This window comes from Gymnoscopelus braueri (genome assembly GCF_963280865.1).
Source record: "Gymnoscopelus braueri genome assembly, chromosome: 5".
NCBI classification, from domain to species: Eukaryota; Metazoa; Chordata; class Actinopteri; order Myctophiformes; family Myctophidae; genus Gymnoscopelus; species Gymnoscopelus braueri.
In genome coordinates this window covers 25310667-25338361 of record NC_137606.1, presented here as the reverse complement: position 1 = coordinate 25338361, position 27695 = coordinate 25310667, and the positions used below count along the sequence as shown (strand labels likewise).

Here is a 27695-nt window from a genome sequence, read left to right as displayed (position 1 = left end):
GTTTGACTCGCGACCCTCGCCTCCCACCTCCCAGTGCATTCTTTTTTAAATAAATGCATGGTCACTGGGGAATGTGAGAGTCCGACGCAGGACAAAGAAAGAGGCATCTCGGTGGCTCTGTCTCTGCCGTTTCCTCACTTTCTCTTTGTGTTCAGAACTAATAAATGCCCTTCAGTTTGGCCGTTGTGGTAATTGAACTCAGTGTAACATTTCGTTTTTTTAATTAAACAGGAATTGACTGTGTTGCCCTTCATTGGCACATCCTTTGGTAGTTGGTGCTCTCTCCCTCTCTCTCTCTCTCTCTCTCTCTCTCTCTCTCTCTCTCTCTCTCTTCTCTCTCTCTCTCTCTCTCTCTCTCTCTCTCTCTCTCTCTCCCTCTCTCTCTCATCCCGTATACAGTATATGTTTGCTTTCTGCAGAAATGTGTGAGTTAACATTGGATAAAGTGAAAACTCCCAATTTTGAGACAGAGGATTAATAGCGAGTGGAATGATTGCGTCAAACAGGAAATGCTCCAGAGACTGAGAGCGGTTTCACACTGGATCCGTTTTCATTGAAAACGTTTCCCAGTTCGAATGCTGGCCTGCATTCACATTGGCCAAGATCCAATCGCACCAGAGAACACATGCATATATACCCCCGATCCTACAGGTGGCGGCATGCACATAACATAGTGTTTCCCCTGTGGACACAGACGTCATCAACTATGCGACAATGTTTTTGTTGGTCGCGCATATATATGGGGTTGCGGCTGGAGAGCTATGCTGGGGAGGGGAGGCGATCTATGTAAGTGCACGGTCTTTGGGGAGCCTCGCCCCGAAGCGGGGAGAACGCACTGAGCGCTCAACGCAGTGTTGTTGAAGGACAATGGATGTACGCTTATGAGAAACAACACAAATAAAACCTGGTGAAACACTTGTGTGCATTAGCGCAAGATGAGGATACAGGAAACATTCAGTATAAATGTCCAGTTAGCTAACCTTCACAACTACTACTACTTTTGCATTTAAAACTTTAAATTTCTCTAAATATTATAAACTTTCACGACAGCTTAAGTACAAAAAAATATCATTTATGAAAAGGCAACTATAGTAGCCTATACAGTGAAGTCGGACTGAATGATATATATATATATATATATATATATATATATATATATATATATATATATATATATATATATATATATATATATATATATATATATATATGCGCCCTGTGCTCTCCTTTTTCTCTATGAAGAAAAGTACAAGTACAGTTGACACAAACGCATTCCGCAACGCTGCCTGTCTGTTGTTTAATCTGCGCATTACGTGCAGATCTCATCCTCTGGACTGCAAAGCCATAGCTGGTCATGTAGGAAGGTGTGCGATAGGATCGCGCTTGCCATAGTCTCCAAAGTAATAATAATAATAAGAGAAAGTTCACTTTTGGTTATTTAAAAAGAGTCTCCTTATTTTATGTATTAATTTATGATTTGTGGGTCCAGCACTGTGTGTAAAAAAGAACTGTGGGGACGTGCATCTCCTGCCTTTGTTCATATTTAAAATAAAAATTGTATTTTCCAATGCAAGATCTGTGTGGTTATCTGCTCTATATTGTAATATAAAAAATAGCAGATCAACAAGCTCAATGTGTCGCATTGCACCGCATTTTCAGCTTGTAGCTTGGCTATTTTTGCTACTTTTGTGTGACACTGTATGACAATAGGGCATTCATTTATGATGAAAAAGCATTAAAAGTTGCAATATGGGATACAGGGTTTCTTCCTAACAGCAAAGATATGTAGAGATGCGCGGATGGCCTCTCATGGTCATCTGAATCCGCATGTACAAATTAATTATCCACCCGTTATCCAACCGCAATAATTATTTTATCCAATTTAAATATCCGCACCAACCGTTTCTCCCGTATGTCAAAATATTATTATTTTCTGGTATTCCCCGTTAGTTTTAGTAGGCTATTAGTTGTGCGATGCGATCACAAAATGCATTGATTTAGCCTATGGAATGTCGGTGTGTCTTTTTTCTTTTTTTCAAACCGGCATCCAACATACGGCATCCAACATACGGCATCCATCAGACGGCATCCAACATACAGGCGTCCAACACATGCGGCATCCAACGGTTGGATGCCGCAACGGTTGGATTCCAGCCTACAGAGAGCACTGCTCTGCTGTGCTACTGCTTGGTGTGGATATGTTACGGCCATGGTTGAACCCCTGTGGATTGATCTGCGACGTGTTTTTGTTGGCTGTTTTTGTCGAGTTTATATACCGTCACCTATTCCAAATAGCGGGCCACTTCCGTCTAATGGTACGCTTGCTTTCACATTGCAGCGTACCGTACCCGAAAACGCATGATCCGGATCCGAAACTGCCTCCGGAGGTGGTTTCGGGAACGGAACGGTTACCCGTTTCGGGAGATGATTCGCTACATTCACACTAGCCAAGCGGTCTGGAGTGCGCACCCGGGACCTGAGTGTGAAACGGCTCTGAGGCTGATCACACAGAGACACTGATTATCTCACCTACCAATGAAAAACAGCTCTCTCTTATAGTCTCTTTTTCTCACAGTCTCGAACAATCTCAACAATGAAGAAACCAAATCGCGCCGCACACGCAGCCATTTCTACCCCACAACTCGCAAATGTAATTGGCACGCTGCTTTACAAAATGTGAACAATTTAATCTTGAGATATTATAAATGTAATGCATTTGTAATATATTTTGACTTGATGTTGCAACGTCATGTTACAACTTTGAGCGTGTTTTATGTTTTTAACCACTTAAAGGTAGGGTAAGGGATATTTTTTGATTAAAACAAAAGGTTTTAAAGCACCCTACTGTATATCGTGATAGTAATCATTGCTATAGAGCAAGGGTCTCTGCGTCTCTCCAGATCTTTAGTAAACAGATAATACGTTTTCAGGTGGGTGGCCAATTCAGCCAATCATGAGAAAGTACCATTTATCAGCTTCAATTTTATAGTGTTCCAGTACCAATTTTGTCTGCTCATTTCTTTCTCTCATCACTTCCAATTTCACTTGTTTAATCTGTGTCCTGTGTGAGTTCTCTCTCCTGATTGAATACAATTGGTATCCCGACCTGAAAATGCATTTTCTATTTAATCAAGAGCTGGAGGGACAGGGAGACCCCTGTTATTGAACAAACAGCAATTTAACACTTATTTTAACAACAATATATCACTTACCCTATCTTTATATTTGTATACTTTGTGTGTAGCTGATCTACAAGCTCACAATGCATTGCATGGTGACGTGTTGTGAGTTTGTAGATCTGCAATTTTTTGCCTATATGACTTGCTAAAACTCCAGGGATAATATAGAAAAACTAACAGCTGTAACAACTCATAATGTAATCACACAGAAAGAAAACAATTCTTTGTGAGAGAATGTGTGAGATTTGCCTCCGCAACAGGAGTTCAGCAGCTTGTTACTATTAGGCGCTGGAGGTTTCAGCCGTCTTCATTTGAAGTGAATGAGAAGTAAATCTGGGGGGCATTTAGGTTGACGAAACACAATAAACTCACCAATATTCTGTGATGGGAAACACGTGTGCATGAGCAAAATAGCCTGAGGGTCTCCACAACACAACAGTACACACAGAAGTGAATGGGACGACATATTGTATAGCTACTGACAAACACACACGCACGCCACGCACGCACGCACGCACGCACGCACGCACGCACGCACGCACGCACGCACGCACGCACGCACGCACGCACGCACGCACGCACGCACGCACGCACGCACACACACACACACACACACACACACACACACACACACACACACACACACACACACACACACACACACACACACACACACACACACACACACACACACACACACACACACACACACACACAGCTATTGTCCGACCTTGGACTTTGTCCCACCAAATAGACAAATGCTAAAATGAGCATTTTCCTCAGAATGTAAAAATGGACCCTTACGGGACCCTTGCAGGTACTTTTTTACACTCTCAGAGCTAAATTGACAGGACACAGTGGTCTTAATTCAACAGAGAGCACAGTCACGGATGTGCACACTCAACGTGCCCTGTTCAACAGAGAACCTAGGAACCTAAAACCCCAGGATTTTCGTCACACAAAGAATGTGCTTCGACGCTTGAATCTGTCTCTTTGCATCTCTATCAGCGCACTGGGTTTCTGAATCGATGTGCGTTAATGCTAACCAGTAGGTACTGTACTGTGCTGTGCTGTGCTGTGCTGTGCTCGTCTGAGCTGGCAATCTTAGACTTGAATACAAAACCGATTCCTGTCTAAATGATTAATGCTCATAGGCTGCATACTGCAGAGTATAGCCGTGTGCATGCACGGGCACACGCACGCACGCACACACACACACACACACACACACACACACACACACATTTCCATTCACACACCTGAATGTGAGCTAGTATGTAACACTTGGGAATATACTGTGACCCAAATATTTCAGACCCCTTTAAAACGCATGAAGAAACTATCTGTGTGAGAGTCCGAGCAAGACAGAGAGAGAGTGTCACGGTACAATCTTAATATTGTACGGTATGGAAACAGAGGAGGAAAAGGGAGATTTAGTGAGAGTAGCGAAAGCAGTACTGAGATGAGTGTAAAATAGTGTACGTGTGTGTGTGTGTGTGTGCGTATGTGTGTGTGTGTGTGTGTGTGGGTGTGCGCGTGCGTATGTGTCAGCTGCGACAGTAGTAAGTCAGATAAAAGCCCTTTGAAGGCTGGAACACACTCCAACAGTGTTAATCTTCTCTGTAACGGTGTGGATCTTTTCATGCACCTTACCCTCTCCATTCCTTACCCATGTCAATCCACATGCACACATGCACATGCACACACACACACACACTCGCGCGCACACAGACACTTTAATTTCCATTTCAGACACACACTGAGTTTTATCTCTTTCTGCCTCTGTCTTTTCATCTTCCAGTGGGTTGACATAGAGTCTGTGGTGCTGACAGGCTGCACAAATCAGTGGCAGACTGACGGAGAGAGAGAGCATCAACTCAGTCATATATACTATAATACTATAGCCTGATCTACACTCGCACGACAGTGTCGCATGCCGAAAATAGCCGACCTACAACCTCACAACACGTTGCGGGTACGACCCGTCGTGAGCTTGTATGTCTGCTATTTCCAGGGCGTGCGACACTGTCCTGCAAAGAAGTGTAAAGTGTAGGCTTTAGACTCCTCTCCCCATTGCCCACTTACTGTCTGCTCATGCACACGTTTGTGTGTGCGTGTGCGTGCATGTTTGTGCTTGTACTGCTATCTCTCTGAGAACCAAATGTCCTCACAAGGTGAGTGCAATAACAGCCAGTGCATGGGACATTTGGCTTTTCTGTGTTTAGGTTAGGGTTGAGGTCTAGGCTTAAGTTAAGGTTAGTGTTACAATCCTTTGGTCTAGGGGAAATGAAGGATTGTCACATACGGGTTGGAAAGTGAAGTCTGGTTTTTATTTGACCATTTCTTTTCTTATGAGAATTGCATGATTTGACAATGAATGAATTATTTTATGACATGATTTTCAACACTTGATTTTAGACATTAAGTAGAAAAATAGTACCTGGCGCAAAACAACAAATAAACCAACCTGAACCTAACATTGCTTTTAAACCTCTCAACTGTCCTAATATGAAATAAAAATGACATGAGAAATCTAACCTAACTACTCTAGTTTAACCTGAATCAAAAGTTGGCATATTACAAAAAGCTGGCACCACAGTACCATCTCCACAACAGTGTTAACCTGCTTTAGCATTAGTAACCCAAATAGTAAGTTAGGCTGCTCTGATGACTTAACATTTGGTGGGCTGGGTTCAAACAACTCAAGAGGTGGACCCAACCCACCACTAACTAATACATAACTTCAGAAAGACTTGCACTCCAGCAAGCTTAATGAAGTTTTAACTGGGTACACATAGGGACAGCAAATTATATAAACATAGCAAGACAAGAATATGGCAGGCGAGCAGGGGACAGCACTACTGCAAGTGCTGACAAAATCCTCAGGTGCTTGGTGTCCTTAAGTAGCCAACCCCAACCAATCACTGGAAGGGCTGATGATTGGCATCCAGCACTCAGCAGATAGGCAGCACCTGGAAGTAACCACACCCACTCACAGACCCACCCTCTGACATACACACTCTACTGTCACTCTTCCACAGACACACTACTGACACATGTAACAGTTAGTCATGTGCTATTTTAGGAGGAGGATAGAGGAGGATAGGGAATGGTTTTATTTAATTTCATTAATTCATTCATTAGCTCATTTATTTATGCTCTTTTTGCTTATTGCTTGTATTATTATTATTGTTGAAGAAAGAAAAGAAAAAGTAAAATATAAATATTAGTATTTATATTTTACTTTGGTATTTATATATTGATGTACATTATATAAATCAAGTAAAAAAAAAAAACAATTTGAGGTTAGGATGTGGTCAGTGTGCATCAGTCAAAAGTCCTCACAGTTCACAGATTGTGTTTGCGTGCGTGCGTGCGTGCGTGCGTGCGTGCGTGCGTGCGTGCGTGCGTGCGTGCGTGCGTGCGCGCGCGCGTGCGTGCGATATGTGTGTATGTATTCGGTGGGGTGACTCAGTAAGTAGAGCGGTTGCCTTTCGATCCTTGGCTCTTCCTGGTTTCGTGTCCTCAAGCAAGACACTGCTAACGGCTCCCAATGAGGGTGGTACCCTGTTGCCTCCATCAGTGTGTAAATGTGTGTGTGAATGGGTGAATCGTAAAGCACTTTGGATGAAGGCACTATATAAATGTAGGCCATTTACCATGTAAAGAATCTTGCCATATTTACTCGCTGTGAGTAATGTTCGTATGCATAATGCTTGTATGAGTAGGTAGTATAAACTCATAAAAGCATATCCTCTATGACCATATTGTTGCTGTCAGGTGCAAACCTTGTATGTCCAAAACCGTTCCTAGGGCATTCATTTACGAAAACAAGGGAACCAGGGGACCTGGTACTGCCAGACCCCTAGTGGTTGAAATCTGAATGGCCGGAAATCTGAATGGTTTCTAAACTACGTCACGCTAAGCTTGGCCAATCAAAAAGAGGGACATGTAAGAAAACGTTTTCGTCCAAAAAACATACAAAATTGAAATATGGAGATACAAGGTTTCTGGCCGACAGTAACTATACATTCTGGTTACCCAGTGCAGTTCCAGTGTATCTTGGGCTGAACTAAACCAGTTTATATATAAGATGACCCTGATAAGTTCAGCCTACCTACATATAGTAGGACTTCCATCCATGACATGGGGCTTTGATTAACACAGCAATGAAGGCAAGCAGTGCGGATACAGTCAGCCAACGGCCAATAACTTTGTCTGGCTCCTTTCACATGCGTGTCCCCCCTTGAAATGTCTCCTCTAAATGTCTCTATGTCCTCAGAGAGGCCACTGCCTCCACATCCATCTGTGGATATGCTGCCTCAGCATGCACACACACACACACACACACACACACACACACACACACACACACACACACACACACACACACACACACACACACACACACACACACACACACACACACACACATACACACGCGCATGTGCTCCCACATACACACACACACACACTCCGACAGACACACGCACTCGGACAGACACACACACACACACACACACACACACACACACACACACACACACACACACACACACACACACACACACACACACATACACACGCGCATGTGCTCCCACATACACACACACACACACTCCGACAGACACACGCACTCGGACAGACACACACACACACACACACACACACACACACACACACACACACACACACACACACACACACACACACACACACACACACACACACACACACACACACACACACACACACTCCGACAGACACACGCACTTAGACAGACAGACACATGCATACACACACACACACACACACACACACACACACACACACACACACATACATACACACACATAAATACACAGCAGTTAAATATACACACATATACACATTCCACGCACGCACGCACGCACGCACGCACGCACGCACGCACGCACGCACGCACACACACACACACACACACACACACACACACACACACACACACACACACACACACACACACACACACACACACACACACACACCTAGACTCACACACACACACACACACACACACACACACACACACACACACACACACACACACACACACACACACACACACACCTAGACTTACACACATATCAATCTTTAGACATGCTGCATCAGCATGGAGACATGACACAACAACATCAGATCCAAAACACACACAAGGGCATTCAAGAATAGCCCGTCCACTACCACCACATCCAGCCTCTCTCTCTCTGTCTGTTTGCCTGCGGCTCTGTCTCTGTGTGCCAGATTCTCCTGTGGTTGAGCTAGGTGTCTCACGGACAGTGCATTCATTTACAGTATGTGTACTAACTGGCTCATATACACCAGCTCAGTGTCCAAAGACACTGAAGCACCAAAGACTATACAATTGGGACCCATGCAGTACCTAGCTCCCTGGTTGGCACTCGGCATCAAGGGTTGGATTCGAGGTCAGTACCTGTGACATACTTGCATCATGACCGGGGGATGTACTTGTATCAAGCCGCCTCACACTACAGAAACAGTAGATAGGCTCCTGCCCTATGGACCATATGCCTCGGTATGGCTTAAATGGAAACAAGCCCCCAGGACTTTTTTGTGTTATAGCCTTTTAGCCTTAACGTCTGACTGTACTTCTTTTAAATTTCTGACTAATAAAGTATTACATCGATCAATCAATCAATCAATCAATCAATCAATCAATCAATCAATCAATCAATCAATCAATCTTACTACCTATTGGCTGATATCTGCTCAGTGTTCTTGTAGTTAGTGTCCACCCTGAGACTGGGAGGTCAGGGTTCAATCCCAAAGATTATAATAAATGCTACCCAATGCCTTCCTGCTTGGCACTCAGCATCAAGGATTGATTTGGGGGCAAGTCCCTGGTACATACTGGGCTGCACTTGTACATCAAGCTGCCTCACGCTACAGAAACGGGAGATATAGGCTCCTCACCTATGGGCCACATGGCTCGGGAACCGTTGTTCCAAATGCTAAACTTGCTTACTTACTGTACTTGATTGATTGAACAGTTTATTGAAAATGAATTCAAAAGGATAAATACACAAGAAAGCCCGTAGGCTTGTTTCCATTGTGGTCCTTTTGGGGAAGGGGGGGACGTGGGAGCAACAATACATTACAAATACGAAACAAGGACAAAAAACTAAAAACCTTTTTCTTTTTTTTTTGCTCCCTGCCCCCCTTCCTTTTGGGAAAGGGGGGGCAGGGAGCAAAAATACATTACAAATACGAAACAAGGCAAAAAAAACACAAACACAAAAACTGAACAACCAATTTAATTTGAGAGGTCTGAGGTTTTTTCTTAAGGCTCATTGAAATGCCAGTATACCAAGATGACAAGATGGCATTACATCAAGACATGGCAGCTTGATGTACAAGTACAGCCCCTGGACATAACTGGGTGATAATAGACTGACTTGGTGATGATATAGAATAATCAGACCATAAGCATGATCTCTAGTGAAACTCTAATATACTGTAACTGTACTCATCATGTGCTCTGTTTGCACAGGACAGAGACAAGGCAAAGGCAAGGCCCTGTCGTGATGGAGTAATTGGTTTTATGTGTGTGTACACAGTAAAAAATCCTCTGGGAGTGTAAATGGACCTTAGCCGCTTTTCCATCACAGCTTAAGCACGACACTGTCCAGTACAGTCCAGAACCGCACCGCACCGCTTCAAAATGTCTTGCGTTTCCATTGCACAAAAGTCCCCACTCGCAAAATCCCCACCCTCCCCTCCCCTCCCGAAGGAAATCAACGCCCCTTTCTTTAACACACCAACTTAGCCTCAGGCTACAGGGTTAGCCTAAATGCTAGCGTGCTTCCTCAGAGCTAGTTTGGCTCTTAAGTTATTATTTGGCCATGTTCACCCTGACTTTAATCTTCGCTATTGTTGGGAAGACCTGTGTGGTGTCTAAACACGTTGCCATCACTTATATAAAAAACATTATTATATACTAGGTAAGTCCATGTATATGGAAAGTTACAGATCAACTTTAACATCTTCAGTTGATCTTCATCTGAAATGAACATTCCAGATTCTGTTCAGGTGTCTGTGGGAGTGTGTGTGTGTATACATGTTAGGCCTCAGCACTGTATACAGTAGGACATGCAGATATCTCAGAATGCTTCCGTTGTGATGTCCCATCACCCACAGGTGGGCCACAGCTGCCTCCGGGTCTAGCTGATGCTATACTGCGACTTTTGCTGCTATACTTCCACTGTGAACTGAATATCCAATCAGTTATGGCTTGCCTGATCTGCCTGATCTGCTCCCATTAATCTCTGTCCCTCCTTCGTGTTAAGCCTGATTTATGCTTAGTCATACGATGGTGTCCCTTGCAAAAAAATTGCCGAACTACAATCTTAGAACGCATCGCGATACTTGTAGATCGGCTATTTTTGGTGCATGATACCCGCACGCAACTAAGTATAACTCTGGCTTTGGGCATAACTCCCCATCCCTCGTAAAATACACAGATCCCATCCACTTATTTTCCTCTCCCTCTGTCACCTATTCCTCTGATCCTGCAGCCCCCCCCCCCCTGTCCCCAATCCCCATTATGATGCACTGATTTTCAGCAGGCCATTTGTAATTCTCTGATGCAATGTGGGAAAACAAACATTTAAATTAGAATGCAGACAAGTGAGGGATAGAGGGGAGAGGTAGATGGGGAGCGAGAGAGCGGTGGAACATTAATTCAGTTTGGGTCGGCGAGTTGGCAACCACTTTGCTGTTGCTTTTTTCTTGTTCCGCTGCACTCTAGAGATGCACAATTAATCGAAGGTAATCGAAAATTGTGATTTTAGGTTTCACAATAATTGTGAAACCTAAAATCACAATTGTTGTATTATGGCGGAACATGGCAATTAATTCAAACATCTTATTTGGTTAGCTGTTGCGCCTTGCCCTCATCTCCTAACCATTACATAAGGTTTAATAACCAGAACATTGTACAACCTCCATCCATCAGGCTCACAGAGGACCAATAAAATCACAGAGGCCATTACATAGGCCTACTATTTGACCATTAATATGACACAGAGAAGCACAATTATAGCAACAAAGGCATAAAAAATATCATATTTTTCCACCGGAATCAATAATCATGATTAATAATCCTGAATACAATAATATTCAGCAAATTAACCAGGATTAACCTATAAATCTGCCTACTGAATGTTTGTATTTTCTTTACTCAAGCTCCTCTCTCCAATGCACGCCCGCTGTGCACAGATCACATTGGATCAAGCCTCACCTCTTAACCCACTAAAACCGGGAAAGCATGTGTCATTTTAGATTTTAGCTAAAAAGCATTATCTTATACTTTGGCTATTCAAAAATAGCACTTTGTGCCGCGCTACAAGCTTGTAGATCTGCTATTTTTTTTATCGTGAAGATTTGTGCAAATCTTTGAATATAATTGTATTTCAAAGCTGCCATTTTTTTTGTTATCAATTGTTTTTATTCATCATATCAACAATATATCAGCAATACAATTATGCCAGTACACATAGATGCATCATGAATAAAGAAAAAATAAATAAACAAAGACAAGATACAAGGTATGAGGAGGTTTCCACTTCGTAGCCACCATCTTTTTTGCCCGCTGTTAATCTGGCAAAGAAGATGCGCTTGTGTGTGGAGTTCAGGTGTAGCTGCATGGGACACATAATTTAAAATAAATAAAGATGGAGAAGGTGTAATGTAAACTTCCAAAAGTAATGACAGTTTAGCGGCAACCATATTCCAAAATGAGGAAACATTTGGACATTCCCAAACCATATGAAAAAAGGTACCAATAACATTTGGAGTACAAAAGGTGCAGTTGGGGCTACTTAAAATCCTCGATAGCACATAATCTGCGGTCAAATAGTCAAATATGTTCAGTGAACAAAATTTAAATTAATCTGTTGATGATCTGGATTTCTAGAAGACAGCAAAAATATTAGACCAAACTGTGTCCCAGCACAAATCAGGATCCAAATTGGCATCCACAGCTAGGAACCCATAATTAGATTCTAATAAAGATGCATATAATGTGGAAACGAGACATCTTGATCTACTAACATCACAGATGAGTCTATGTAAAGGGTGCATTGTAAGGGAAGTCTGCCATGGAATGAGGTACTTGGCAAATAAAAGATGTCACATAAATTCTGAAATGAACGCAAATCATTATCATCAAATAAATCCCCAAATGTATGAATCCCCTTGGAACTCCATCTAGGAAAGCGAATGGGACGTCTCTCCAACAAAAGTCCTTGATTATTGAACACAGTGGAAAAGAGATTCCATTTTAGGTCAATCTTGCACGTTTTTTCTGCTGCCCTCCACACTGCTACCAACTGAGAAATTAAAAGCGGCCATTTTTAACTGAAATATTTGCTTCTGGGGGTCCCTGGAACAAAATATTTTGAGATGGGGGGGGGGGTCCGCAGCCAAATACACATACTTTTGGGGGTCCTTCACATGACAAAGTTTGAGCACCACTGATATAGCAACATATCATAGCAACAAGGATTTATACTTGGTTGCATGCCGGTGTCGTAGGGTGAAAACAGAAGATCTACTAGCTTCTAGATCTGCCATTTTTGGCTTAACCAAGTATAAATGAACTCACACAGCCTAATGTGTGCACTCACTGCACTGGAATAAACACTGGTGTGCACACAGTAAGTCGTAGGTTGGAGTGGCATATTGTCGGTATATCAGCCGAGAGCGTGGGTGCATGTGTGAATGTGTGTGAATGGTTGAATGTGAGGCTGAGGCATGCAATATACGTTGTAAAGCACTTTGATTTGTTGGAAGACTAGAAACGCTCTAAACAAATGCAGTCCAAGAAGCCGTTCATCTAAGGACACACATACACACCTCTGTAGAGCAGTCATTCACATTCGCGTCAGGTAGAGCTAATCAGGTTATGTGGCTGGTGCCTGGCTAATGTCTGTAGCAGACTGGACTGGTGAAGGTGAAGCCTGTACCACAATACCGCGTGTTCACTGGATGTTGCAGAGCTGATTTGATTTGGTTTGGTTTGTGCGTGGACTTGATTTCACATTACAATGTATGTCATAACCCCCACAGGGAGGAAGAAAGAAGAGACAGTATTTAAATGAATAAATAAATAAATATACTGTGCATACACACATATATAATGTAAGTAATAAAACAAAGTAAAACATGTGAAATAGAGTGCTTAATTGGATGCAGTATATCTATACCTATACCGCTTGTGTCTTTGAATCAAGCCCAATGAAAAACATTGTCACCATGTGCTCAATTGGACGCTCTCGGAAGAACGTCCTTGACAATGCATTCACCTTATAGAACTCTGAAAGTCCACATTTGACTGCAAAAAAACATTTCCAGAACGCATGTGTATTCTGAACAAACATTGCTCTCTAGAAGTTCAATACGTTTTTATAAATTTTTTCATTCCGCCTCATGACTCCCAGAGATTTGAGGAAGCAAAAAGCTCTGTTTTGTATGATTTGCGTCTTTGTGTGCTCATCACTGCCTGTTTGTGTCGCTGATGTTTCTATTATTCCCCGCAATTATCAACATGCATTTATGAATTCACCCTTCGCCCTCATCACTCACTCCTTTAATTAGAAAATAATCAAAGTTGAATGAGAGGGGTTCATTAAATCCCATCCTTGAGAGCCATCAACCACGGAGCCTTATATGAAAAGAGCTTAGATGGCTCCTCTCATTTGTGTTGTCCGCTGAGAGCTGGGTGGAGGAATCAACACACAGAGGAATGAAGAAGTGATGAAGTAAGAGAAAAAAGGGCCTTTAATGGAAGACGGCGGTGGACTTGGCGAGGATAGAACGGTGGAAAAGAGAAAGAGTGATCATTAGAGAAGTGCTAATTAACAGAAACCACGCTGTTTAGCAGCACTTTGTCTCCATGCAATATTGATCCTCCATGACCATTATGGAGCGGATGTTTTTTATTGCTTACAGCATGGACTCTCTCTCTTTCTCTCTGGCTGTCCTCTCCTTCGCAGTTGAATATTGCTGTTTTATTTTGTTCTTCCCAGGGTCTTATACCACTGGTTCTCAACCTGTGGGCTGGGGCCCACTGGTGGGCCGCAGGGTATTGCAAGTGGCCCCCCAAATAATTGCCAAAACACTAAGATTTTGGTAATAATATAACATAAAATAATGTAAAAAATTTCATGGTATTTCTTTCTCTAAAACCTTGAAAAATGTGCTTTTGTTTGTGTTACCGATATATAAGAACTTAAAGTATACGAGTTCCATTGATCCATTAAAGGTGGAACGCAATCGATTGATTGATCATTAAAATAAACATGGCCCACCCATGACGTAACACGTTACACCCATGGCGTAACGTGTTATGTGGTCAGATGTGGGGCGCGGACACTTCTGAGATTTTCAAGTGGGCCCTGATCCAGAAAAGGTTGAGAAGCATTTATACAACATGTGAGAATCATGGCCCTGTGGCATATGCACAACATCTACAGTATGTTGCTCCGCTTTTTCACCCTGAAATATGCATGTCATTCCCTCTGCTTCTGCAGCACGACCCCCAAATGGAACGGCGGTGTAATGACCTAGGGACGGAGGTAATTCTGTTGTTGAGGAAACGCCGGCGTCTATCATTGCATCATCAAGACATCCAGATGATGGATGTAACAATTATAGAAAAAAAGCAATCCCAGCTGACTCAGTGAGAGAGAGAGAGAGAGAGAGAGAGAGAGAGAGAGAGAGAGAGAGAGAGAGAGCGAGAGAGAGAGAGAGAGAGAGAGAGAGAGAGAGAGAGAGAGAGAGAGAGGTGTGAACAACAGCAAAAGTGTAAAAAGGGTTGAAAGGACTCAATAGCTTGTGTAACGAGGTCGAGGGAGAGACACAGAGCATAATGATAGAGGAGTGAATAGAGCTCAGACGCCGTAACATGGACAGTGATGGACAGGTACAACAAAAGCAGGCAAAAACAAAGCTGTGTGTGGATGGAGAGAGAGAGAAAGAGAGAAAGAGAGAGAGAGAGAGAGAGGGATGAAAGAGCACAGCGAGCACAGAGTGGATGGGAGTCATGTCAGTCGGCTGTTTGGAGAGTGGAGATTGAAGAATGTCTGTAATATCCCTTTATTGTTATCGTACATGTCGCAGAGCTCGGCCGTGGACGTTGTGATTCTTCAAAAGGCTTTAACAGGATTAGAGTCGTATCGGCCTCAGCCATCAGAAAGACTTACTGCGTTGAGCCTGTGTTGTTCTGGGTCTGACTTCCGCCGGCTACCACGGCTGTCGGCCACCGTTTGACTTTCTCACAAAGTCGATTGTGTCAAAACGGCCATCTGAAGTCCACACTATTGTATACTACCTGTCGTCCACACTAGCGGCACCGACAGGAGGGTGTTTTACAGCTGCGTGCTGGCAAATGGAGGGGGGCTGCATTACATCCATGGCACTCACATCCATGGTACATATGGCTGTTATTCAACAGTACCCACTTACACACTTCAGATGTAAGTGGGTACCGCCCTTGAGAGGATACCATGGAGGCGATTGGGTACATGGATGTAATAGGTATACTTAGATATGTGGTGCCCACTCAAGTGCACTATGCCAAAGTGCCCTCGAGTCTTGAGTGGGAACCACAGATGTAAGTGGGCACTGCACACAGTTTTGGCAAAGACCCTTTCTAGAGTGGTTACCAGGAATATGAGGGTGATTTAGAGCAGTGGTTCTCAAGCCTTTTCATGTCAAGGACCCCCAAAACTGTATGTATTTTGGCCACGGACTAGTCTTGTCTTTTAATATTGCTTTATTGCATTTTTAATGTTTGTATATATCTGACTCTCTGTTTATAGTTCAGGGAGCTTTGTTTCCATACATTGTGGACAGGTATTTTGTATAGTTCTTGCCAATGTGTCGTCACCAGGGGGGGGGGGGGGGGGGGCGTGGCATAGTAGCTGCAGACATACTGGTGGGGGTCAATGTTAAGTCAACCTGTTTATACCCCGCAAAGATGTCCGCCGCTACCAAATGACACGTGTTGACGCCCCCTTCAGGATCTTTTTGGTACGCACTATATGGTATGGACACTTATCATGTACACAACATTTTTCCTCTTTCCTGATGGCCACAATAATAATGGCTTATCTTTGGTTATCTATGGACCTATCATAGACTCAGAATTCCAAATTGGGGCGTTGTCCCCGGGTGCCTTCACTCAGTGAATTCTGCCCTCTCTTGTCTTTTTATATAGGTACCTGTCTCCTCACTCAGCTCAGTATACCTGACGAAGGCCACATAGGCCGAAACGTTGTTATTTTTTACCTCTTCATTCATTAAAATGTGTTGGGAGCATTAAGATGGTGTGCGGACCCTTTCCTTTTGTTCATGTTTATTTAGTCGGATCCAGTACCCGTTGACATTTTTGGATTTGCGTGCACCATCTAACCGCTTTGGTCACGGACCCCCATCTCAAAATATTTTGTTTTCCGGGGACCCCCAGAAGCAAAGATTTGAGTTACAAATGTTGGCTTTAAAACATACATATTCAAAGATTTGCGCACATTTTCACGTTTTTTTCTCCAAAATAGCAGATCTACAAGCTCTACATGAGCTTGTAGATCTGCTATTTTTGAATAGCCAAAGTATACAATAATGGTTAAAGTGGTTAAAATGATTTTGATTTGATTTTGACCCCCTGGTACCGCAAGACAATCTTAATTCTATTACCTTATCCGCTCACCTTTATGCCGAGTTGTATTAACTTTTAGCTGCTGTGATATATACACCACTGTAATGTTGTGGGCATTGATAGATGATGGTTGGCATCTCGGAGGATGGATGGTCCCACTGTGGGAAGGAGCTTAGCGAAGGTGATCACCCTGCCACCCCCCCCATCCTTGCTCCTTGCCAAAGTGGAACAAACCGACTTTGATCAATGTGGATCGATGTGGATGAGTGTGCAGCCGGAAGGTGCTATACATGGAGGGAGGGGGGGACGGACGCGGGGGGGGGGGGTAGCCCTCTGCTCCGTCATGCGGCAGGGGATTAAGATACACAGTGTGACAGGTTGACCATGTTTTTTGTCCATCAGAGCACGTTTTCAAAATATGTATATAATCAAAAAATTACCTGGTGTCTGAATCAGCTCAGATTCTCCTACTCTCTGTCTCCTTCTATGCTCTACAAATCTGTAAATTCCATTTTAACTCTCAGAATTAAAAGCAGCATTCTGGATTTTACTGTATCCTCTCTCTCTCTCTCTCTCTCTCTCTCTCTCTCTCTCTCTCTCTCTCTCTCTCTCTCTCTCTCTCTCTTTTTCTCTCTCTCGCTCTCTCTCTCTCTCTCTCTCTCTCTTGCTCTATCTCTGTCACCTCCATCTGGGAAGGGCAGGGAGGATGGTGCAAGATCCTTCAGGATTGTAATGGCAAGGTCATGCTCGGAATGTTGGATTTCCTGTTATTCTTAACCAAATCATCTCTTTGAACTCTTACTGGACATAGCAATGAGTACAAAATTTTTTACAGAATAAAGACCACTTTATATATAATATAAATGTGCTTTCATTTCCATTATCCACCATGTGGGCTGTATGGGTTTTCCACTATCCACGCTTATTCCCGCTACGGCTCCTCACAACTTGTCTGTGGCCTTAATTTGAGGGTTTTCCAGCTCTGCAATTGTTGATACAAAGGATTACATGCTTCCCTCTTATTACTGTTATTTCCCTCAGTATGAAGCTTTGATTGTTAGTATCTGTAGCTCTGGCTGGCTGGCTGCCTGCCCTGTGTGACTGTGTGTGTGTGTGTGTGTGTGTGTGTGCGTCCGGTGGGTATTATCACTTTATGTTGTAAATGAATGCTAATCCTCTCTTATCTGCTTTAACCTCAAGGCAATGACACTGTATGGTGTAACGTTATTGTTAACGAAGGGACTCCCTGCTTTGTAAGAACCCTGCTGGTGTGTACTGTAGGAGAGCGTGTGTGTGTGTGTGTGTGTGTGTGTGTGTGTGTGTGTGTGTGTGTGTGTGTGTGTGTGTGTGTGTGTGTGTGTGTGTGTGTGTGTGTGTGTGTGTGTGTGTGTGTGTGTGTGTGTGTGTGTGTGTGTGTGTGTGTGTGTGTGTGCGCGCGTGCGTGCGTGTGCATGTGTCTTTGCAAGAGAGTGTCATGGCTTTCTCCATTACATGCTCAGTAAAATCCTCAGTTTTAACCAATAGGCGATCTACAACCTTGTAGATCGCCTATTTTCGCCAGCAGAATGCATATTAACACAGAATAGGGATGTCAGGGTTCATGTGGTTAATTGAAATCTGAGGGCTCGTGTGGTGAATTGAAATGGGAGAGTGTAAGTATAGCTGCAGGGTGTGCTAGTGTGATATCTGACTCGTCAGGAGTAGATAGAAGAGCATATTGGAACACTTAAGCCTCCCCCACATTCCAATCACGGCTCCTCTCAACACAGGTGCAGAGAGATGAGCCTGAAAATGTTAAGCTACCTGATATTAAATCCACCCTCAGATAACGCTGTGAGCACAAAACATTAGTTTTGTCTTCTTCTTTTTTAATTATCATAAACTTGCATTGGCAACTTTGCTACTCCCTTTGCTACCCACACCATCTCTCCAGAGCTGTTCTCCATCTGTCTCTATTTATCTTTCTTGTTATATGTGTGTGTGTGTGTGTGTGTGCGTGCGTGCGTGCGTGCGTGCGTGCGTGCGTGCGTGCGTGCGTGCGTGCGTGCGTGCGTGCGTGCGTGTGTGTGTGTGTGTGTGGTGTCATGCAATAATCATGAGTTGGTGGAGACACTCAGCCTTGCCTCTTGCCATTGGAACATGTTTTGGGGCGTTATTTCAGACAGTAGAGTGTAGAGAGACGGGAAACCAAGGGCAGAGAGAGGAGGACAGACGGGGGTATGGATTCAAACTTATGGGTCCTCGCGCTCACTAGTTGTGTTGTAACTGGCTGAGCCACGAGGCACCCCAACACAAGGACAACTATCTCCTCCTCATATTTGTTTTCTGCTCACTGACTCTCTCAAGATTACAACATTGATGATGATGATGATGATGGCAGCAGTAGAGCTATATATGAAGAGTGGGGGGAACAAACGGTTAAGAAAAATGTTTTGCCAGTCATTTCGGTTTGTTTGCAGAACAAACATTAAAGAGATAGGTAGAGAAATAATTTGTCCTAAAACCTGTTGAAGTCTGAGCTACTGGACGTGCTCAGTATGTTTCTCATTATGTTGCGTTTTAATAGGACTCCATGGCACAGTGAACTATATAAAACTGTACTGGAGTCAGCTTGGGAGACCATGAATACAGAACCATGATACACGGAACTAGAGATAAAACTGTACTGGAGTCAGCTTGGGAGACCATGAATACAGAACCATGATACACGGAACTAGAGATAAAACTGTACTGGAGTCAGCTTGGGAGACCATGAATACAGAACCATGATACACGGAACTAGAGATAAAACTGTACTGGAGTCAGCTTGGAAGTCATTGAATACAGAACCATGATACAGTGAACCAGAGATAAAACTGTACTGGAGTCAGCTTGGGAGGCCGTGAATACAGAAGAACCAAGAGAGGATTATACTTAGACTGGGAAGGAGGGAGGGAACGGTGAAGGGAGATAGAAAGATGAACTGATAAAAAGAAGGAGAATTAATTGAAAAAGAAACAGATAAAAAGGGCCTCATCTCAGGGGCTGTGAGGTGGCCTAACTTTTCCTCTATCTCTCCCTCTCGCTTTCTCACTCGGTGTGTGTGTGTGTGTGTGTGTGTGTGTGTGTGTGTGTGTGTGTGTGTGTGTGTGTGTGTGTGTGTGTGTGTGTGTGGGTGTGTGGGTGTGTGTGTGTGTGTGTGGGTGTGTGTGTGTGCACGCACGCACGGCCGCACGCGTGTGTGCACGCTTAAGTGTGTGTTTGTCTGTAGTGAGTTAATGTAGACCTAATGAGAGCAGAGCAAAGCTAATTAGGAATGCTGCACAATTCCACAATGACACTCCCACAGGAGTCAGGATTAGATTATTAGATATTAGATGAATACTGCACCTTCAGGAAGATAAATGGGGGGAGGGTTATGGCACATGCATGTTCATGTGGTTATGTTTTAAGTGTTTTATTAAGGCAATGAGACATCATATTGAACAATATGTTAGAAAGCATCTCTCTCTCTTCACAAAGAGATCAACAGATAATGATAATCTCACACGCTGAAAGTGATATATTTTTTAAATATCTTAGTGGAACAATTGATTCTAATCATGCATTAAAAAACAACAAAACAAATGTAACTAGAATAGTGCGCTCATCGGAGCGCAGGCCGGGTTGCCAATGGGAATGTATCTGACTGATACATCTTGATCACATGACTGCAGAGATAATATGTACCGATTTGTGTGAGGTTTGGACAGAAGCAGTTGGAGTTAGTAGCAACAAGTGTGCTTTGAATAAAACGCAGAATGGCAGAATGATCCAAGTTATCCATAGAATCTTTTTTGTTTGTATTATACGCCCTACGGTTCAAGCGTGAATTGGCCTGTTATAGCTCATAAACTATCCTGCATGGCTTAGCTGACTCCTCCCGACCCCCCAATTGTGATGGCAGCACAGTGAGGGACAAAACACCCAGTGCTAGTAAACATGAATCATACAGTAATTGTTAGCTAAATTTGGACCAGCAGCCAGTCATTTTCAGCAATGTAATGGCGGCTGACAAACAAGGAACAGCTGAGCTCAAGAGCAGCAGTGCTGTCATTAGCCTTCACCGCTAACGATGCCCCCTAGTCATTAGCCCCCCTATGCTAACGATTTTATACCTGCAGACAGCCAAAACACGCTAACACAATGCCAGGCTAAGTGGTGCTTTTTTGGGCCATAATTGACGTTTTGGCTAATTAAGCGCAAAGGCTAAAAGCTTTCCATGGTCTGAATGTCATATGTGTAGTGCTTCATCATCAGAACAATATTTGTCTTTGGCCCGGCCTGATATTTTACAACCGTCAGACTTTCAGCCCATTGACTAAATGTCTCTGACTTTGTCTACTGTCTGTCTATGGTTGTATGTGTTGCTTGGGTCTTTCTGGCTACTTGTCCCTGTCTCCCAAAGGCTTTTCACTCGCTGCCCGGTCAAACGAGAACTGAAGGTTATTTAATGATCGGGGGTGTCCCAGATTTTGATAGATGACGGCAAAGTGCTAATGAGACTTGTATGTACATCTAGCTAAAAGATATTGTGTCAGATATGACTTCCTAGAGGTCTGGTCTGCAGGGAGAGCCCCTCAAACGTACTGTATGTCTGCATGTCGTCCACTTCAGCAGTGCAGCGGTGCACATGATTGGAACCTTTACTGGGGACGGACAGTGAGAGAAAGAAAGAGAGAGAGAGAGAGAAAATAATGCCCGGGGATTTGTCATTCACTGCAAATGGACATTTTCCCCTCAAATCTACTTCCTAACACATGGCGTGATCAGCCAGATATTTGCAGCTGGTGCACATTTCATAACATGTTTATTGCTTGAATGTGTGTGTGTGTGTGTGTGTGTGTGTGTGTGTGTGTGTGTGTGTGTGTGTGTGTGTGTGTGTGTGTGTGTGTGTGTGTGTGTGTGTGTGTGTGTGTGTGTGTGTGTGTGTGTGTGTGTGTGTGTGAGGGAGACAGTGTGTGGGGGGACATTAGTTGGCCTGTCTGGCCACCCTCTCAGTGGCTCAGACAGGGTGTTCTTTGTGTTCTGCGTGATGTCATAATCTGTCTGACGTTTGCTGGCCGACAGGAACCTCTCGGCTACGAAAGCACTTACTTGCAGACACAAGTGTGTGTGTGTGCGCTCGCTCGTGCGCGTGCATGTGTGTGACGCAGTGCGTGCTCGTCCAAGTGTGTGCGTCTGCTTGCACATTCTCCTCACACAGCCCCCGTCCAGACGGAGCTGACTTGATTGATGGTTGTCTTTTGGAGTTGGAGGGAGATGCAGTGACATTCAGAGAGAATTGCTAATGCACAAGGGTTGGGACCACTGCTGTCTAAACCTGAGCTCCGCCGCTGTCAGTGTCACACTGGCCACGGTGCTGATGGCAATGGCAGCGATAATGTGCCCCGAGGGGAGTCCAAGCAGTGTTGCAATGTCCTCTTATTATAAGCGACTTTGGCCTTCTTTTTCTGTAAAGTTGTTTGTAAATATTGATAGTTGTGGGTTGGTTTTTTTTGGGCTCAAGTGTAGTTGCTTGTTTAGGCTTGTTTCCTATTGTTGTTAAACCAGTGGGTCTTAAACATTTTCATGGCAAGGACCCCCAGATTAATATGTATTTGTCCGCAGACAACCCCCCCTATATCTGAAAATGTTTTGCGCCAGCCTGGGACTATAGATTGTCTATTTGCAAATAGCCACAGCCTATAGTCTTCTTTTGGGCTTGTTTTCATAGACCTGGTTGCTTATTTCTCTCGCAAAATCCAGTCCAGACCAACAAGGAGCCACGCTGGGCAAGACCTGCGATGTTGGTTGTCTAGGCGGAAATGGTTGAATTTGGCGGAAGTACCGCCCAAGGAAATGACGCTGATGCTTTACAAATCAGTTTACATTCTCTGTGAATGAAACAAGTGTTGTGATTGGTCAAAAAATATCGTTTCCGGGGGAAACGCGTACGACAGAAATCCTGTCCACTCAGGACTTCCGAGACACTCGCTGGTTTAGGTTGTGACCAGGCTCTTCTCTTCGCAGATGAACGAGGCTGGGAACGAGGCTAATAAGGAGCAGAGAAAGGGTGGCGCGGCAGATCAGAGTGCTCAGGATTATGTGTGACTAAATCAGAATGAGTCATTTCTGGTGGATTAACAGATCATTTTACTCCACTACATCTCAGAGGCAAATATTGTGCTTTTGCTTATTTGAAAACGTTAGTTACTAGTTACTTTCTAGATTTTGATTATTATTTTTTATACAGTTTGATAACTTCTGAAATTGGACTTTCTGCATAATGAGTAGTTTTGCTTTTGGTACTTTATTACTTTATTATATTTTATATACTTTTGTACTTTTGGAGTCAAGTACATTTTCAATACCGGATTTCCACATTGCGGTATTGATACTTTTACTTAAGTAAACAATGCGAGTACTTCTTCCACTCCTGTGCTCAGGTCTGTTCTGTCCAGTGGAGGATGTCGTTTTCCATCAGAGACAGAGCTAAAATCACTGGCACAGCCTGCTTTTGATTAATATTAATGAGAAATGCAGGTCCCACGTCTCTCTTTCTATTTCCCCCGCCTGCTTGTCTGTCTGTCTGTCTGTCTGTCTCTCTCATACGTTCTTGCCTTTTAACTTTTCTCTCCGTCTGTTCTTGTTTTGCTTCTCCGTGATCAGAATTCTGTAATTGGTAGCATTACTCTCTGACAATCAACAGAGACATTAATCCTTCAGCGATCCGTCTTGGCAGCAGTAATCCAGTAACAAATGAAACTGACAGGATGAGTTTATGCTCACATGAATCTCCGATGCGTGCACGCGTGCATGATGCACGTAAACGCGTGCGCACACAAAAACACGGCTTTTTGCTTTGTTACAATGCTACGAAGCCCAAAAGGAAATAATGGGGGCTGACCACTATTAGTGTGGTGTTTGCACTTGAAAAGGAGAGAAAAGAAAGCCTTAAAATTTCAATTCAAATTCAATTCATAACATTATTTTGCCAGTTTAACCCCTTTCAACATGGTGTCATCACTCATTATTGTCAAAATGTTTGCATTCCTTTAAGCCTCCTGTTCAATATAATTTACACATACAAATGCATACAGTCACATACATAGGCGTGGTTCCTGTGGAGGGGCAGCTTTAATCGTTAGACTGCCGTTGTGTAAATCAGTGGTTCACAAACTTTTTCATGTCAAGGACCCCCAAATTGACCCTTATTAGCCCGCGGACCCCCATTTCAAAAGATATGCCAGGGACACCCATAAGAGAAGATTTTTTACGGCTCTAGCAGTGATTCTCAACCATTTTAATTTCAAGGACCCCCAGTTTGACATGCATTAGGGGTACAGACCCCCATTTGATGGCCTTTCTATCACTTGGACTGCAATTTATATTGTAAAATCTATGTCAATTTAACCCTAACGGGTCCATTTGGTTCCATTTGTACACTCTCAGAGTTACAGACCCATAAGGGTCCATTTGGTGCCTAATCTATCATTTAGCTGGGGACCCCCTGGAACTCCCTCAAGGACCCCTGGGGGTCCCCGGACCCCACTTTGAGAACCAATGGTGTAAATGATGTGACTCTATATATGGCTGAGGTCTTCTAGGCCACAGAGTATTTTGGGCTGCTGATTAAACGCAGGTTGCTTCCAGGGTCATACTGGACCACACGTGTCAGCACTGCGGCATTGTGTCAGGTATCACACCGGAGTGGTGTAAAGTTACCAAGTACATTTACTCAAGTACTGTACTTAAGTAAGATTTTGAGGTACTTTTACTTTACTGGAGTACTTCCAATTTTCAATACTTTTACTTCGACTCCACTACATCTCAGAGGCAAATATTGTACTTTTACTGTAACTATGGTTACTTTGTAGATTTTGATGATCATTACAAAACATACATTAACCACTTCAGCCCTATGCATACTTAGGCTATTTGAAAATAGACACAACGCGTCGCTATGCGACGCGTTGTGAGCTTGTAGATCTGCTATTTTCAAAGCATTTTTGTACATTTGGAAACTTGTGAAATGGGACATTCTGCAAAATAAGTACTTTTACTTTCAGTACTTAAGTATATTTTTATGCGAATACTTTTGTACTTTTACTCAAGTAGATTTTGAATACCGGACTTTTACTTGTAACAGAGTATTTCTACATTGCAGTATTGATACTATGTTACTTAAGTACAAAATGTGAGTACTTTTGCCACCACTGCACCGGACACTATGCTGCTCAAGGGCAGTCCCCATCTGTGTGTGTGCGCGCGTGCGTGCGTGTGTGTGCGTGTCTGTATAAGTTTGATGTGTATTTTGTGCATAACAAGACTATTGATCACCTATATGTGTCACATACTGTATTGCACCGTATTTGAACGTAATCAAAGAAACAAGGCATGGTGTACAGTATGTGTGATTCTATTCAGGATGTGGACCCTGGATGAGAGCTATCTGGTATAATGAGGCCAATGTGATTTATAAGTGCAGGTTGTGAATGCGCGGTGCACAAGCATGCATGCACACATACAGTACTGTACCCCAGCGGGAGTTACAAAAGCTTTTCCTTTGTCCTCCTGAACATTCTTGCGCAGTTCAGGTTGCATTATTTTTTTCTACTCATCACGGTATGGCCAAAACATGGCAACGGCACTTTGGTTGGACGTTTTGGGAGTATTGGAATATCTCGGGTGAGGAGGAGACTGAGCCTGCAGGCTACATGCTGGCAGTCAACCAAAAATACCACTCTTGGCAAAAAAAATACCAAACAACAAGTAAGTGCCACACCTCTGATGTTTAGCACCTCCAAAGATGGAGGAGATGGATCACCTTTGTTCTGTGTAATGACCAGAGGCTGGCGGGGAGAACTGACTCATCCTCATCCAGACAGAGCCCAGACATTCAACCAACCTCTCTGACAGCGCAGGGAGGGACGGAGGGAGAGAGAGGGGGGGGGGGGGGAGAGAGGGGGGGAGAGAGAGGGGGGGGGGGGGGAGAGAGAGAGAGAGAGAGAGAGAGAGAGAGAGAGAGAGAGAGATTCAGGTAGTGTAGCCCTTTAGCATATTAGTGTCTCAGAGGAGAGAAGGTAGACAGGTGAAGGCGGACCACAGTCATCCTGAGTAAATTCTGGTAGTCAGACACAGTAGCCAGAGGGAGCTGTGCTTTGGCTCAGACAGTCTCACCATTAACCAGCACCGACATCGTTTAGACAGCAGGAAAATAGTGTGTGTGTGTGTGTGTGTGTGTGTGTGTGTGTGTGTGTGTGTGTGTGTGTGTGTGTGTGTGTGTGTGTGTGCGTGTGCGCGTGTGTTTTCGTGCGTGCGTGCGTGTGCGTATGTGTATGTGTGAGCGCCAGGACATCTTAACAGGACAGCACTGCAGCGTCCTCAGGCTAATGCGGATCCATCGTGTTTAGACTCCAGCTGAGACACATAAACTGCTAGAGTTGAAAAAACAGAAGGTCAGCAACAAGGTCTGGATAAAGTACAAGGCAGGCATGCGAATTCCAATCACTGCTAGCATAGCGACTGAGCATTCACCTCCTTCTCATGCTTTCCTGATGGGAATAATGTTTTGCGCGTGTGTGTGTGTGTGTGTGTGTGTGTGTGTGTGTGTGTGTGTGCGCGCGCGGGGGGGGGGGGGGGTACCTGTATCCCTCTCGGCAATTCCCATGTTCATTTAGCTGATTTCATGCTTCACTGATCTAAAGCATCTTGTCAGCGTGAGGGGTTTTATTTGAGGTTGAGACATCACTTTGACTGACGATCAGTCAAAGTTAAATCAGACACAATCTGTAGATGGACAGCACAGCGAAGCTGCCCATGTCGACCATAATGTTATGTATAGGCAATACCTAATTGTATAGAGTCAACTAGAGTCAGTTGACCTTTTATAGTCAGAATACACACGCGCACGCACATATGTACACACGCGCGCACACGCACACACGCACGCACACACACACACACACACTGTATGGACACCTGCGCACACATGCACACAATAATCTGGTTGTGGCTGACAATGGGTTAGGTGTAGTCCCCCGTAGCTCAGAGAGACATTAACCAATTAGCCCTAATCAATAGTGGGAGTCACACGGGGATAAGCCAGTCTGGGAGCAGCATCGATGTCTGCCCCTGGGCCAATCAACGGGCCCAGACTGCTACTGTATATCTCTCTGCACCTGGCCAATCAGGCTCTGACATTCAGCTGTTCTCACCAATGCAATCTTTTTGGCTGTCGTCAGGCAGATCAGATCAGGCTGTAATGAGGAAATAGTGTCGCGTGCGTGTGCGTGTGTGTGCACTGTGCATGCATGCGTGTCATAGTGGACGGTCCACAGTGGGCAGCCAGCAGGTCATCTCACTGAGATAAGCAGAAACATGTCATCCAACCTCCTGGGAGGTTGTAGATCTGTGGCCGGGATGCTCTCGTCATTCCTGGGAGCTTTTTTAAAAGACGACGATCGGCATAAGATGGGAGGAAATGAAAGAGGCTGATAGAGATGCTGCTTTGATGGTGGGATCAAAGGAGATAGGTGTTCCTGCCTAGATGTTGAGATAGACATAGAGAGAGAGAGAGAGAGAGAGAGAGAGAGAGAGAGAGAGAGAGAGAGAGAGAGAGAGAGAGAGAGAGAGAGAGAGAGGTGGTTCTTCTGTGTCTTCACTGCTCTGTATTCAAGACGAGGAGAGCAAATATCAGCATGGGGCTCAGCATGTCAAGGGAATGAGAGGAACGGAAGGCATGGAGGAGAGAGGGAATGTAAGAAGGAGGGGGAGATATCTAAGATATTACACCTAAC

At 43.9% G+C, this 27695-nt stretch overlaps 1 protein-coding gene across 6 annotated transcripts in view; it reads left to right on the top strand.

The window, feature by feature from the left end:
- LOC308084975 (muscleblind-like protein 1) overlaps positions 1-27695 on the top strand; it is a 107508-nt gene that overhangs the window by 52838 nt on the left and 26975 nt on the right. The gene's annotated exons all lie outside the window — the stretch shown is intronic.